This window comes from Tachyglossus aculeatus, chromosome 3 (genome assembly GCF_015852505.1).
Source record: "Tachyglossus aculeatus isolate mTacAcu1 chromosome 3, mTacAcu1.pri, whole genome shotgun sequence".
Classification (NCBI taxonomy): domain Eukaryota; kingdom Metazoa; phylum Chordata; class Mammalia; order Monotremata; family Tachyglossidae; genus Tachyglossus; species Tachyglossus aculeatus.
The window spans coordinates 7,987,451-8,003,464 of record NC_052068.1 but is presented as its reverse complement, the minus strand read 5'-3'; the positions used below and the strand labels follow the sequence as shown (position 1 = coordinate 8,003,464).

The following is a 16,014-nucleotide window of genomic DNA, read 5'->3' as shown; positions in this document are numbered from 1 at the left end:
TCTGCTCCCCCACGTCTGCTGTGTGACCTTGGGCAAGTCACTTAATTTCTCTGAGCCTCAGTCACCTCATCTGTAAAAAGGGGATTAAGACTGTGGGCCCCACATGGGACAATGTGATCACCTTGCATCCCCCTCAGCGCTTAGAACAGTGCTTTGCATATAGTAACAAATGCCATTACTATTATTAATAGGCTTATATTATATCCACCTCAACATTCAGTACAGCGCTTGGCACATAGTAAGTGCTTAACAAATCCCACAATTATTATTATGTTGAAAAAATAGCACTAGAGGTATTTTCAGTAGATCTATAATTAGGGACCAATAAGGACTTCACAGCTTTTTCTCCCATTCTCACTACTGGGAAATACAGAGAAGCAGCATTCATTCATTCAATTATATTTATTGAGTGCTTACTGTGTGCACAGCACCATACTAAGCACTTGGGAGAGGACAATACAACAGTTTGGCCTAGGGGATAGAGCACAGGTCTGGGAATCAGAAAGACCTAGGTTCTAATTCCAGCTCTGCCACTTGTCTGCTGTGTGACCTTGGGCAAGTAACTTCACTGTGCCTCAGTTACTACACCTGTCAAATGAGGATTAAGACTGTGAGCTCCCTGTGGGACAGGGATTGAGTCCAACCTGATTAGCTTGGATCTACCCCAGTGCTTAGTACCATGCCTGACACATAGTAAGCGCTTAACAAATTCCACCTAAATTAATAAATAATAATTTGCCTGCCCTTTCCCCCTTTAGATTGTTAGCTCCTTTGGGCAGGAATCATGTAAAAATCATCATTGTAATAAATAATAATAATTGTGGTATTTTTTAAGCACTTTCTATATGCCAGGCACTGTACTAAGCACTACGGTAGATACTATTTTGTCAGGTTGGACACAGTCCCTGTCCCACATAGGGTTCATAATCTTAATCCCCATTTTACAGATGAGGTAACTGAGGCACAGAGAAGTGACGTGACTTGCCCAAGGTCACAGAGCAGAAAAAGTGGCAGAATCTAGGTCCTTCTGATTCTCCGGCCCGTGTTCCATCCACTAGGCAATACTTCATCTCTCTGGGTAGCTGAACTCTCAAGCACTTAGTACAGCTCTGGGCACTCAATGGGAGATCAGTAACAATAATCGTGGCACTTGTTAAGCATTTGCTATGTGCCAGGCAGTGTACTAAATTCCACTGATTAATGAGCGCACCAGGACAGGCCGTGTTGAATGATTTCTAGGGTTGGAACTTAACCTCTTACTCATTGTGGACAGGGAATGTGTCTGTTTATTGTTACAGGGAATGTGTCTGTTTATTGTTTTACCATAATCTTCCAAGTGCTCAGTACAGTGCCATGCACACAGTAAGCCCTCAATAAATACGACAATGAATGAACTTCCATCCGGGCATTTTAGGACCAAAACCTCAACTGTGTCAAGCCAACAGAAGGAACGAGTTCAAATGACACCTCAATCATTTCAAAACTAACATTTTAATATCTGCAAGTTCGGTACCATTGAACTGCATCCTCGGGACAATTTTCAAGTTCCGTCCACATGACTAAAGCAAATATACAAATTTAAACTACTGGAGCTGTACATTTAATAACTTTTAACATACTTCTTTTTTTTTTCATTTTTCTTACTTTAAAACCGATGGAAGAGTAATCTGCCTCCAAGCACATACTTGTGGTCTTTAAAGTGACATTAAGGGGGGGGGGGGGGAACAAAAAGGATAGACAGAAACCCTTAACCAGCATCAGGGCAAGTGGTTTCGAAATCTGGAATTTTTCTCTATCGGTTGAAAAAGAAACCCCCTCCTTGATTTGGTAGGTGTCACTGGTCTTCCAGCGAAAGGATCCAGTGGAATCCCGCCCCCGACATGTTAGTCGCGTGGCTTTTCCGTGAGCACAAAAAGGGCAGGGAAGTCCGGGATTCCGGGCGGATTGCCCCCCGCTCGGCCCTAATTTCCCAGTGGAGCCCTGGCAGGTTGTGATCAGCTGCATGATCCCTGACTTTTTGGCCGCGCCCGGCAGAAAGGCCCTCCCCAGCTGTGTGACCAAGGGCTGGCCACTCAACCTCTCTGGGCCCCGGGTCCCTCCTCCTTACGGATGGGGATAAATGCCACTCCACCTGTTTCTCAGCCTGAGGGATGGCGTGCAGGGAGGAGAAAAGCGATGCGACAGCATTTGGGAAGACGGAAGCGCTCGCCCCCAACCCCGGTGTCAGCGGAGTGTCCGCTGCTTTTGTTCTCCCAAGCGTCAGTTTCCCACAGCCCTTTTCCGGAATAGTGTGTCACCCAGCCTTTTATCCTGGACTATGGGTGGGCACAGTCCATAATTAAGCAGCAGCAGCAGCAGCAGCAATCATTTTCTAAACTGAATTTTCTGTGAAGGGAAAATAAAAAAAACAACAACTCAACAACAAAAAACAATAGAGGGTAGCAAACATTTCTTCTGGTAAGTAATAAATACATTCAGAGTTCTGGTAGTTGCTGGTCTCCTGAGAGGGGGCCATTTCCAGGCTTCCTGGGCAATGGTCTCGCTTCGGGTCTGGGTGTCGGTCCCCGGCGTGAAAGTCATCCGCATCCTCAGGTCCGGAGATGGCCGCCCCGAGATCTCGCGCAACCCTGTCAGGATGTCTGCCCAAGTTGTCAACTTTTAGGAGAGCAGCTGTGCTCTTATCTTCTGCTACCTGGAGGAACGGGAGGGAGAGGTCGGTTAGGATCAACCAATAAGAGGGGCCCGAGTTCATTCGTTCCTTCGATCAAATTTATTGAGCGCTTACAGTGTGAAGAGCACTGTATTAAGTGCTTGGGAGAGTACAATGATAATAATAATTGATAATAATTTTGGTATTTGTTAAGCGCTTACTATGTGCACAGCACTGTTCCAAGCATGGGGGAGGATACAAGGTGATCAGGTTGTCTCATATGGGGCTCACAATCTCAATCTCCATTTTACAGATAAGGTAACTGAGGACCAGAGAAGTGAAGTGACTTGCCCAAAGTCACACAGCTGACAAGCGGCGGAGCCGGGATTTGAACACATGACCTCTGACTCCCAAGCCTGTGCTCTTTCCATTGAGCAACGCTGCTTCTCTTAATACAACAATACAACAAAGCAGCACAGCTCAGTGGAAATAGCACAGGTTTGGGGGTCAGAGGTCGTGGGTTCTAATCCTGGCTCCGCCACTTATCAGCTATGTGACTTGGGGCAAGTCACTTAATGTCTCTGTGACTCAGTTACCTCACCTGAGAAATGGGGATTAAGACTGTGAGCCCCATGTGGGACAACCTGATTACCTTGTATCTACCCTGGAGCTTAGAACAGTGCTTGGCACATAGTAAGCGTTTAACAAATACCATCATTATTATCATTATTAATTGCTGTATCTTTATTGCTGTATTGGACTTTCCAAGCGCTTAGTACAGTGCTCTGCATACAGTAAGCGCTCAATAAATACGATTGAATGAATGAATGAACAATAAACAGACACAGTCCTTGCACACAAAGAACTCAAGGTCTAGAGAGTTATCAGAATGTGTAGGCATCTCATTTCACCCAGAGAGTGGGACTTGATAATACATATATTTTTTATGGTATTTGGTATGTGCTTACTATGTGCTCAGCACTGTACTAAGTGCTGGGGTAGATTCAAGATAGTCAGGTTGGACACAGTCCATGTCCCACATGGAGTTCACAGCATTAATCATCGTTTTACAGATGAGGTAACTGAAGCGCAGAGAGTAATGATGATAATAATAATAATAATAATGGCATTTATTAAACGCTATGTGCAAAGCACTGTTCTAAGCACTAGGGAGGTTACAAGGTGATCAGGTTGTTTCACGGGGGGCTCACAGTCTTAATCCCCATTTTACAGATGAGGTAACTGAGGCTCAGAGAAGCAAAGTGACTTGGCCAAGGTCACACAGCGGACAAATGATGGAGCCGGGATTGGATCCCAAGTCTTTCAGGCTCGCAAGCTTGTGGTCTATGCACTAGGCCATACTCCTTCTCTAGTAATAATAATAATAATAATAATAATGATAACTGTTTTTTATGATATTTGTTAAGCACTTACTATATGCCAGTCACTGTTCTAAGAACTGGGGTAGATACAAGTTAATCAGGTTGGACACAGTCCATTTCCCACATAGAGCTCACATTCTTAATCCCCATTTTATAGATGAAGGAATTGAGGCACAAAGAATAATAATAATTATAGTATTTGCTAAGCACTTACTATGTGACAAAGCACTGTTCTAAGCGCTGGGGTAGATACGAGTTAATCAGATTGAAACGGTCCCCGCCCCACATGGGACTCACAAATTTAATCCTCATTACACATAAGAGGTAAGTGAGGCAAAGAGAATAACAATAATAATAAAAACTGTGGCATTTGTTAAGCACTTACTGTGTGCCAAGCCCTGAACTAAGCGCTGGGGTGGATACAAGCAAATCACGTTGGACACAGTCCCTGTCTCACATGGGGCTCACAGTCTCATTCCCCATTTTATGGATGAGGAAAGTGAAGTGACTTGCCCAAGATCACAAAGCAGGCAAGTGGAGGATCTTGAATTAGAATCCAGGTCCTTCTGACTCCCGGGCCCATGCTCTAAGCACGCCAAGCTACTTCTCCTATGCCTGCGCAGCCCCAGATGTCTCCACAGTTTCCCATACTGTGCCCTGGATCTTCAACCCTCACACTGTGGCCCCTTAACTGCAGAAAGGGGTGTGGAGGCCCTCAAGGACACACAGCAGACAAGTGGCAGAGCCAGGATTAAAACCCAGAGCCTTCTGACTCTGTTAAATGCTATGTGCCCAGCACAGTATTAATAATAATAATGATGACATTTATTAAGCGCTTACTATGTGCAAAGCACTGTTCTAAGCGCTGGGGAGATTACAGGGTGATCAAGTTGTCCTATGGGGAGCTCACAGTCTTCATCCCCATTTTACAGATGAGGAAACTGAGGCACAGAGAAGTGAAGTGACTTGCCCAAAGTCACACAGCTGACAATTGGCAGAGATTGCTATTGATGCCTGTCTACCTGTTTTGTTGCCTGTCTCCCCCCTTCTAGACTTTGAGCCTGGTGCTGGGTAGGGATTATCTCTACCTGCTGCCGAATTGTACTTTCCAAGTGCTTAGTACACTGCTCTGCACACAGCGCTCAATAAATACAATTAAATGAAGAAACAAACTAGGCCAAGCTGCTTCTCACGCTGCTTAATTCTGAAGGCTGCCTGAAGGCTTTCATAGGTGGTTTCTTTTTTTTTTTACTTAGGAAGACCGACTCCAAGCCACAGCAGAACACTAAATGAGGGCAAGCAGGGAGAAAAGAGCATAAAGTCAGGAGTCGGGAGCCCCAGGCTCTACCCTTGACTTGCTGTGTGACTTTGGGCAAGTCACTTAACCTCTCTGGGCCTTGGTTTCTTCATCTTAAAATGGACAGAAAGTAGACTGTTAGCCTGTGTGGGACAAGGACTCCCATGTTTAGCATATAGTCAATGATTAATCAGTCAGTCAGTCGTATTTATTGAGAGCTTACTCAGCAGAATACTGTAGTAAACGCTTGGGAGACTACAATATAACAGACATTAATATGTATAAATAAATTACAGTGCTGTGGAGCTGGGAGGGGAGATGAATAAAAGGAACAAGGCAAGGTGACACAGAAGGGAGTGAGAGAAGAGGAAAGGAGGGCTTAGTCAAGGAAGGCTTCTTGGAAGAGATGAGCCTTCAATAAGGCTTTGAAGCAGGGGGAAGTCATTGTCTGTCGGATATGAAGAAGGAGGGCATTCCGGACCAGAGGCAGGATGTGGGTGAGATGGACGAGATTGAGGCAGAACAAGAAGGTTGGTATTGGAGCCAAGTGTGCGGGCTGGGTTGAAGTAGGAGAGTAGCGAGGTGAAGTAGGAGGGGGAAAGGGGATTGACTGCTGTAAAGCCAATGGTGAGGAGTTTCTGGTGGATGGACAACAAATAGATGTTCTTGAGGAGAATCATTTGGTAGAAAAATGATTAATGAATGCCAATACGCAAAATTACAGTGAAGGAAAGCCACGTCCAACTCATTTTTAGATTATACGGTAACCTTCGTGCAAGAGGAAGAAGTGCCTTATTGATTTTGAAAGGAAATTTTTTTCCACCTTTATTCGGGGAATTTTCTCCCTACAGTTTCAAAACCATTCAGCCAAGGGGCCCAACTTGTGCCTGAGGGAAATTCTAGTGGAACCATCTCTGCATATTCCACCCACACTGTTATAATCATCTCTTACTTCCCTGGAAAAGCGGATCTCAAAACTACCCTTCAACCTCGTCACATGTAAAGTTGACGTGAGGCTACTAAGAATTCACAAACTCTGGCCCTACCCTTCCTATCTAATCTCACTGCACTTGGGGCTAATACAAGATGGCGAGGTTTCTGGAAATACCCTGGCAATTTCCTTTGATTATAAGGAGAACATCCAGGTTTTAAGGAATGTTTGGATTTTCAAAGGCCGTCACGATTCTGTTCTGTTCAAATCAGCCGCAGGGCTAGGATCAAGATCGCAGCAACAAGAACACTAATAAGCTCTGCCCAAGATGGAAAATGCCAACTACCTCTGCATGATTTGTCTCCAATGACTCAATGATATTTACTGAGCACTTAATGTGTGCAGAGCACTGTACTGAGCATTTGGGTGAGTACAAATACAAAAGTGTAGACCTTTACTGAGCATTTGGGTGAGTACAAATACAAGAGAGTAGATCTGATTTCTGCCCACAAGGAGCTTACAGACAAGAGGGGAAGAAAACAATTGAAATAAATTACAGCTGGATATGTACTGGATATGAAGCAGCATGGCTCAGCGGAAAGAGTATGGGCTTGGGAGTCAGAGGTCATGGGTTCAAATAGCAGCTCTGCCAGTTGTCAGCTGTGTGACTTTGGGCAAGTCACTTAACTTCTCTGTGCCTCAGTTACCTCATCTGTAAAATGGGGATTAAGACTGTGAGCCCCATGTGGGATACCTTGTATCCTCCCCAGCGCTTAGAACAGTGTTTTGCACATAGTAAGTGCTTAACAAATGCCATTATTATTATTATTATTATTACATAGATGCTGTGGGGCTGGGATTGGGGGGTGAATAATATGCATTCAGTCATATTTATTGAGCGCTTACTGTGTGTTCAGCTTGTACTAAGAGCTTGGGAAAGTACACTTTCAGCACTTAGAACAGTGCTTTGCCCATAGTAAGCACTTGACAAATGCCATCATTAAACTATAACAATAAACAGTGAAATTCCCTGCCCACATTGCGCTCACAGTCTAGAGCAGGGGGAGACAGACATCAATACAAATAAATAAAATGACAGATATATACATTAAATGCTATGGGGCTGGGTCGGGGAGTGGGGGGGTGGGGAAGAGCAGAGGGAGTGAGTCAGGGTGATGCAGAAGGGAGTGGAAGATGAGGAGAAGTGGGGCTTAGTCCGGGAAGGCCTCTTGGAGGAGATGTGTCCTCATTAAGGCTTTGGAGAGGGGGAGAGTCATTGTCGGTCGGATGTGAGGAGGGAGGGCATTCCAGGTCAGAGGCAGGATGTGGGCCAGGGGTCGGCGGAGAGACAGGTGAGATCAAGTCACAGTAAGACGGTTAACTCCAGAGGAGCAAAGTGTGTGGGCTGGGTATGGTATTCGTTAAGCGCTTACTATGTGCTAAGTGCTGGGGTAGATACAAGGTAATCAGGTTGTCCCACGTGGGGCTCAGAGTCTTAATCCCCATTTTCCAAATGAGGTAACTGAGGCACAGAGAAGTTAAGTGACTTGCCCGAAGTCACACGGCTGACAAGTGGCGGAGCCGGGAATAGAACCGACAACCTGACTTCCGAGCTCTTTCCACTAAGCCATGCTACTTCTCTTAGATCAGCATGGTAGCAGGTTGGATGGAGAGGAGAGGGCAGCTTTTAGCAATGCTGCGAAGACTGAACCGACAGGACTTGGTGACTCATTGACTGAGTGCCTCCTGTATGCACAGCACTGTACTCAATGCTTGGGCGAGTACAACAGGGGTAGAAGACCAGATCCCTACCTTCGAGGAGTTTACAATCGACCTAATCTGATTTCTGACCAACTTCATCCCGCAGAAAACTGTTTACTAATAATAATATCAAGGGTGGCATTCCATTTGTTAGTCTTCCTCCAAATGTTTTCATAAGGTTGGGCTGCGAAGCAGCCTCGTTCCTCACAGTCTGACAAGAGGAAAGTGAAGTGGCTGAGAAAAGATGGAGGATACACCAGGTATCGTTCTTAGGGAGACGTCACATCACACAGCACCTCAAAACCAAGGAAAAGTCTCTCTCCTTACTTTCATCTAAGACATCAATTAGGAGCAAACTGACCAGGCCAAATGGATTTGAAGAAACTCAGACCACACTTCCCAGGGACAACTGAAGCAATTTCTGCTGATGTGCTGGCTGACTCCACTGCCCCTGATAATAATAATAATAATAATAATAATAATGGCATTTATTAAGCGCTTACTATGTGCAAAGCACTGTTCTAAGCGCTGGGGAGGTTACAAGCCCAGGCTCTTTCTAAGCCATGCCGCTTCTCCAATTTCATTCTCTATTTCTATTCTCTATTTCATTCCCTCTCATCTCAACTTGTAACCTCCCCAGCGCTTAGAACAGTGCTTTGCACATAGTAAGCCCTTAATAAATGTCATTATTATTATTATTATTATTATTATTATTACAAGGTGAACAGGTGTCCCACGTGGGGCTCACAGTCTTAATCCCCATTTTATAGATGAGGTAACTCACACAGCTGACAATTAGTGGAGCTGGAATTCAAACCCATGACCTCTGACTCCAAAGACCATGCTCTTTCCACTGAGTCACACTGCCATGATTTGTTTCGAGATGAAGACCACAGTTAATAAGACCCCCATCGACTTCATAAGTACCATCATTCATCACTTGGAGCACTGCTTGGCACATAGTAAGCGCTTAAATACCATCATCATCATCATCATCATTATTATTATTATTATTATTATTATTATTATTATTATTATACACCTAGCCAATCCCACTTTGATTCCTGCATTGCTGACGTCCCTACCTCCTGTCTCTCAGGGACCCCCATCGACTCTGGGGTGGCACTGTCAGATGGGAGCCATTTGGGGATGCATAAGCCATGTTGTTTTTTAGAAAAGCTTCCGTTCAGCTCTGCCTTATCTCCAAGCAATTGAGGTGTGGGATTTTAAAATATTTCCCTGATGCCTGGAGATGAAAGTGCACACACATACCCCTCCCCCGCCTGCAAATTCCAAATTGGATAGAGAAGAAACAGCATAGAAGGCCCATCTCCTCCAAGAGGCCTTCCCTGACTAAGCCCCCTTTATTCATCCCTCCTCCCAGCTCCACACCACTTTTATTTCTTTATATTGTTTGTCTCCCCGTCTAGACTGTAAGCCCACTGAAGGCCGGGAATGTACATGTTACAGTGCTCTATTGTCCTCGCCCAAACGCTTAGTACAGTGCTCTGCACCTGGTAAGTGCTCAATAAATACAACTGACTGACCGATTGGGAGGACCAAGCTGTAGGCTGTCATTCATTCAGTTGTATTTATTGAGTCCCCCTCTCCATCCCTCCCGTCTTACCTCCTTCCCTTCCTCACAGTACCTGCATATATGTATATATGTTTGTACATATTTATTACTCTATTTATTTATTTATTTTACTTGTACAAATCTATTCTATTTATTTTATTTTGTTAATATGTTTGGTTTTGTTTTCTGTCTCCCCCTTCTAGACTGTGAGCCCACTGTTGGGTAGGGACTGTCTCTATATATTGCCAACTTGTACTTCCCAAGCGCTTAGTACAGTGCTCTGCACACAGTAAGTGCTAAATAAATATGATTGATCGATTGATTGAGTGCTGTGTGCACAGCACTGTACTAAGCGCTTGGAAAGTACAATTCGGCAACAGAGACAATCCCTACCCAACAACGGGCTCACAGTCTAGAAATTGGACATGGACACCCACGGGCAACAAGACCTCCTAGTTTTGGGTTTTTTTTTTCTAATTTTAAAGGTGATTCTCCAGGATTTTCCCCAAGAGCTAACTGCCTCGCTGGGACTTTCCCTGGCTTGAAGCTCTGTGGTCGAAGGAAGCCGTCCTCCCTACCCTCACCAGTGACAAACACACTGCCCAGAAGCTTACTTTCAAATCTGGAAAGAAAAAGAGAAACAGTTCTCTCCCTTCCCTCCTCTCCTGTGCCTGTCTTCGCCCCCTCCCGCTACAGTACAGCCATCTGGGAAGCAGTACGACCTAGTGAAAAAAGCAGGGGCCCTACAAGTGAGTATCTGGATTCTAATCTGGGCTCCGCCACTTGTCTGCTGTGTGACCCTGGGTAAGTCATTTACCTTTTCTGGGCCTCAGTTTCCTCAACTGTACAATGGGGATGCAATAACTATCCTTCCCTCTTACTTAGTCTGTGAGCCCTGGGTGAGACGGGAACTGTATCCAACCTTATTAACCCCGGCTGCTAGAACGGTGCTTCATTCATTCATTCAATCATATTTATTGAGTGCTTACTGTGTGCAGAGCACTGTTTCAAGCGTTTGGGAAGTTCAAGTTGGCAACATATAGAGATGGTCCCTACCCCAACAGTGGGCTCACAGTCTAGAAAGTGGGCTCACAGGCTAGAAGTGGGCTCACAAATCTAGAAGCTTGACACATAGTAGGAGCTTAACAAATAATAATTCATTCAATCGTAGTTATTGAGTCCTTATTGTGTGCAGAGCACTGTACTAAGCGCTTGGGAGAGCTTATACAATATAACAATAAATAGACATTCCCTGCCCACAACGAATAATAACAACGACGACGACCCCCTGCCTCCTTCCCTAGAAAATCAGAGTAATGACCCAAATGTTCTCCAGTTCCCGTCTCCAAAGTCACACAAGACTTTACAGGCCAAAGTAAGCAATCAATCAATTACTAGCTTGAAAAGCAATGTGGTCTAGCGGATGGTGTTACTCCAATCACTTCTCCTCTCCTGCCTTGATCAATCAATCAATCGTACTTATTGAGCGCTTACTGTGTGCAGAGCACTGTACTAAGTGTTTGGGAAGTACAAATTGGCAACATATAGAGACAGTCCCTACCCAACAGTGGGCTCACAGTCTAAAAGGGGGAGACAGAGAACAAAACCAAACATACGAACAAAATAAAATAAATAGAATAGATATGTACAAGTAAAATAAATAAATAAATAGAGTAATGAATATGTACAAACGTATATACATGTATATATGATGATTGTATGAGACTTGATGACTGTATGAGGCTCCTTGCTGGGCTCCCTGCCTTCTGTCTCTCCCCACTCCAGGCCAGACTTGGCTCTGTGGCCGCATCACTTTTCTACAAAAACGTTCAGGACGTGTCACCCCGATCATCAGAAAACTCCACTGGTTGCCTGTCCACCTCCACATCCAACAGAAACTCCTCACCATTGTCTTTAGTCAGTTAAAATATATACTGAGCAGCGTGGCAGAGCAGATAGAGCATGGGTCTGGGAGTCAGAAGGGCATGGGTTCTTAACCCGGCTCTGCCACTTGTCTGCTGTGTGGACTTGGGCAAGTCACTTAATTTTTCTGTGCCTCAGTTCCCTCATCTGTATAATGGGGATTAAGACCGTGAGCCCCCTAACAGTTGTAGTTACTGACGGATTACAGTATGCAGAGCACTATTCTAAGCGCATGGGAGGGTACAATATACAAAGAATACACAATATACACAGAGAATATACAATATACAGAGAAGCAGCATGGCTCAGTGGAAAGAGCCCGGGCTTTGGAGTCAGAGGTCATGGGTTCGCATCCCGCCTCCGCCACATGTCTGCTGTGTGACCTTGGGCAAGTCATTTAACTTCTCTGAGCCTCAGTTACCTCATCTGGAAAATGGGGATTAAGACTGTGAGCCCCACGTGGGACAACTTGATCACCTTGTTTCCCCCCCAGCGCTTAGAACAGTGCTTTGCACATAGTAAGCGCTTAACAAATGCCATTATTACTATTATTATACACCAATAAACAGACACATTCCCTGCTCACAACCAGCTTACAGTCTAGAGGGGGAAACAGACATTAATATAAATAAATAAATTACAGAAATGTACATAAGTGCTGTGGGGCTGGGAGGGAGGATGAATAATAATGATAATGGTATTTGTTAAGTGCTTACTATGTGCCAAGCACTATTCTAAGAACTGGGGTAGATACAAGGTAATAAGGTTTTCCCAGCTCACAGTCTTAATCCCCATTTTACAAATGAGGTCATTCATGTATTCATTTAGTCATATTTATTGAGCACCTACTGTGTGCAGAGCACTGTACTAAGCACTCAGAAAGTACAATTCGGCAACAGATAGAGGCAATCCCTACTCAAAGGTCACTGAGGCACAGAGAAGTGAAGTGACTTACCCAAGTCACACAGCAGACAAATGGTGGAGCCGGGATTAGAACCCACGTTCTCTGACTCCCAAGCCTGTGCTCCTGCTTCTAGTCCATGCTGCTTCTCCTAAATAAAGGAGAAGGGACGAATAAAGGGAGCAAGTCAGGGCATCACTGAAGGGAGTGGAATAAGAGGAAAGGGGGGCTTAGTCAGGGAAGGCCTCTTGGAGGCATTGTATCTTTAATAAGGCTTTGAAGCGGGGAGAATCATCGTCTGTTGGATTGAGGAGGGAAGGCGTTCCAGGCCAGAGACAGGATGTTGGCGAGAGTTTGGAGGCGAGACAAACGAGACTGAGGTTGAGTGAGGAGGTTAGCATTACAGGGGCAAAGTGTGTGGGCTGGGTGGTAGAAGGAGTATAGCCAGGTGAGGAAGGAGGGGGCAAGGTGATTGCTTTAAAGTCAATGGAAAGGAGTTTCTGTTTGATGTGGAGGTGGATGGGCAACCACTGAAGGTTCTTCAGGAGTGGGGAAACGTGGCCTAAATGCTTTTGTAGAATAATAATCCGGGCAGTAGGGTGAAGTATGGACTGGAGTGGGGAAGACAGGGGGCAGGGAGGTCAGCAAGGAGGCTGATACAGTAATCAAGGCGGGAGAGGATGAGTGATTGGATTAAAGTGGTAGCAGTTTGGATGAAGAGGAAAAGGCAGACTTTAGTGATGTTGTGAAGGTAGAACTGACAGGATTTACTGATGGATTGAATATGCGGGTTGAATGAGAGAGATGAGTCAAAGATATCACCAAGGTTATGGGCTTGTGAGACAGGAAGGATGGTGGTGCCATCTATAGTGATGGGAAAGTCAGGGAGAGGACAGGGTTTGGGTGGGAAGATAAGAAGTTCTGTTTAAGACATACTAAGTTTGAGGTGATGGGAGGAAATAACAACAGTGGTATTGAGTGTTTACTATTTGCCAGGCCCTATACTAAGGCCTGGGGCAGATACAAGTTAATGAGGTCGGACACAGACCCTGTCCCACACTGGGCTCACAGTCTTTCCTCATTTTACAGATGAGGGAACGGAGGCCCAGAGAAGTTAAGTGACTTGCCCAAGGTTACAAGCAGACAAGTTGTGGAGCCGGGATTAGAACGTAGGTCCTTCTGACACCAGAGCCCGTGCTCTATCCACTAGGCCACGTAGAGATGTATTGAAGACTGGAGGAAATGCGAGACTGCAGAGGGGGAGAGAGATCAGGGCTGGAGATGGAGATTTGGGTGTCATTTGCATAGAGGCAGTATTTGAAGCCATGGTGCATGACTGAGTTCTCCAAGGGAGTAGGTGTAGATGGACAATAGAAGGGGACCAAGAACTGAACCTTGAGGGACCCCCACAGGTAGGGGGTGGGAGGCAGAGGAGGAGCATGTAAAAGAGACTGAGAATGAGCAGCCAGAGAGACAGAAGGAGAACCAGGAGTGGACAGAGTCAGTGAAGCTAAGTCTGGATAATTTTTCCAGGTGAAGGGGGTGGTCCACAGTGTCAAAGGCAGCTGAGAGATTGAGGAGGTTTAGAGGCCATTTGATTTGGCAAGGAGAGTACTGGTGACCTGTGAGAGGGTGGTTTCAGCGGAGTGAAGGGGATGGAAACCTGATTGGAGGGGTCGAGGAAAGAATCGGAGGAGAGGAACTTGAGATAGCGGGTATAGATGACTCGTTCAAGGAGTCTGGAGAGGAAGGGTAGGAGGGAGATGGGGCGATAACTGGAGGGTGCCACGGGGTCAAGGGAGGGGTATTTTTAGGATAGGGGAGACATGGGCATGTTTGATAGTGCAGAAGAAGCCAGTGGAGAGCGAACAGTTGAAGATGGCAGAGAGGGAAGAAGGGAAGGGGCAAGTGTTTCGATGCACTGCGAAGGAATGGGGTCATATGCACAGGAAGTGGGGGTGGAATCTGGGGGGTGGAATCTGAGGGGAGGAATGAGACCTCCTCTAGATATACTACTCCAGTGGCTACCAATCAATCTGTGCATCAGGCAGAAACTCCTCACCCTCGGCTTCAAGGCTCTCCATCACCTCGCCCCCTCCTACCTCACCTCCTTCTACAGCCCAGCCCGCACCCTCCACTCCTCTGCCACTAATCTCCTCACCGTGCCTCGTTCTCGCCTGTCCCGCTGTCGACCCCCAGCCCACGTCATCCCCCTGGCTTGGAATGCCCTCCCTCCCAAGATCCGCTAAGCTAGCTCTCTTCCTCCCTTCAAGGCCCTACTGAGAGCTCACCTCCTCCAGGAGGTCTTCCCAGACTGAGCCCCCTCCTTCCTCTCCACCTCGCCCCCTTTTCCATCCCCCCATCTTACCTCCTTCCCTTCCCCACAGCACCTGTATATATGTTTGTACATATTTATTACTCTATTTTTTTTACTTATTTTACTTGTACATATCTATTCTATTTATTTTATTTTGTTAATATGTTTGGTTTTGTTCTCTGTCTCCCCCTTCTAGACTGTGAGCCCACTGTTGTGTAGGGACTGTCTCTATATGTTGCCAACTTGTACTTCCCAAGCGCTTAGTACAGTGCTTTGCACACAGTAAGTGCTCAATAAATATGATTGATTGATTGATTAATTGATGAAAGCATTGAAGAAGGGGCAGAAGGGGGGAGGGACTGAGAGGTGGGAGCAGAGATTTTAGGGAGATCACACCTGATAGTGTCAAATTTCTCAATAAAGGAGGTGGCCAGCTCATTGGGTCATGGAGGGGCGGGGATTGAGGAGGAAGTTAACATCTGGAACAAATGACCCAAATGGGGAAGCAGCATGGCTCAATGGAAAGAACACGGGCTTGGGAGTCAGAGGTCACAGGTTCTAATCCTGGCTCCACCACTTGTCTGCTACGTGACTTTGGGCAAGTCACTTAACTTCTCTTTGCCTCAGTTCCCTTATCTGTAAAATGGGAATGAAGACTGTGAGCCCCATTTGGGACAATCTGATCACCTTGTATCCTCCCCAGCACTTAGAACAGTGCTTTGCACACAGTAAGCGCTTAACAAATGCCATCAAAAAAATAGCAAGGGCAATGGGCATGGGTGAAGAAATCATTTTGCCAGGCAGAGGACAGGACAGAGTTAAAGCACACAAGAATAAACCCAAAGTGGACAAAGTCAGCTTGATGTCTAGATTTCCGCCAGCAGCGCTCTCCCACGGAAGGTGAAGAAGGAAAGGAATTTCTACTGTAGCTACTACTACTACTACTGACACTAATACACTGTGGTGTTGGCTAAGCACTTATTATGCACCTCGCAATGTACTAAGCATTGGTAATCAGGTTAGACATAGTTCCTGTCCCATGGGGCTCACAGTCTAGATAGGAAGGAGGACAGGAATGGAATCCCCATTTCACAGGTAAGGAAACTGAAGCCAGAGAAGTGAAGTGACACGCTCAAAGTCACACAGCGGGCAAGTGGCAGAGCCAGGATTAGAACCCAAGACCTATGATCTTTCCACTTGACCATGGGATTTCCCTCTGTCAAAGGCAGGCCTGAGAAATAACTACACTGAAAACAGGAAATAACTGAGAGGCAGT

The 16,014-nt window shown here is 45.7% G+C and overlaps 1 protein-coding gene across 1 annotated transcript in view; it reads right to left on the bottom strand.

Annotated features, from left to right (window-relative positions):
* Positions 1 to 1,480: 1,480 nt before the first annotated feature.
* The window catches only part of PWWP2B (PWWP domain containing 2B), a 76,434-nt gene continuing 61,900 nt past the window's right edge, over positions 1,481 to 16,014 (bottom strand). The window contains exon 3 of the mRNA XM_038743908.1: positions 1,481 to 2,692. The gene's annotated coding sequence lies outside the window, so the exon portion shown is untranslated. The remainder of the gene's footprint in view (positions 2,693 to 16,014) is intronic.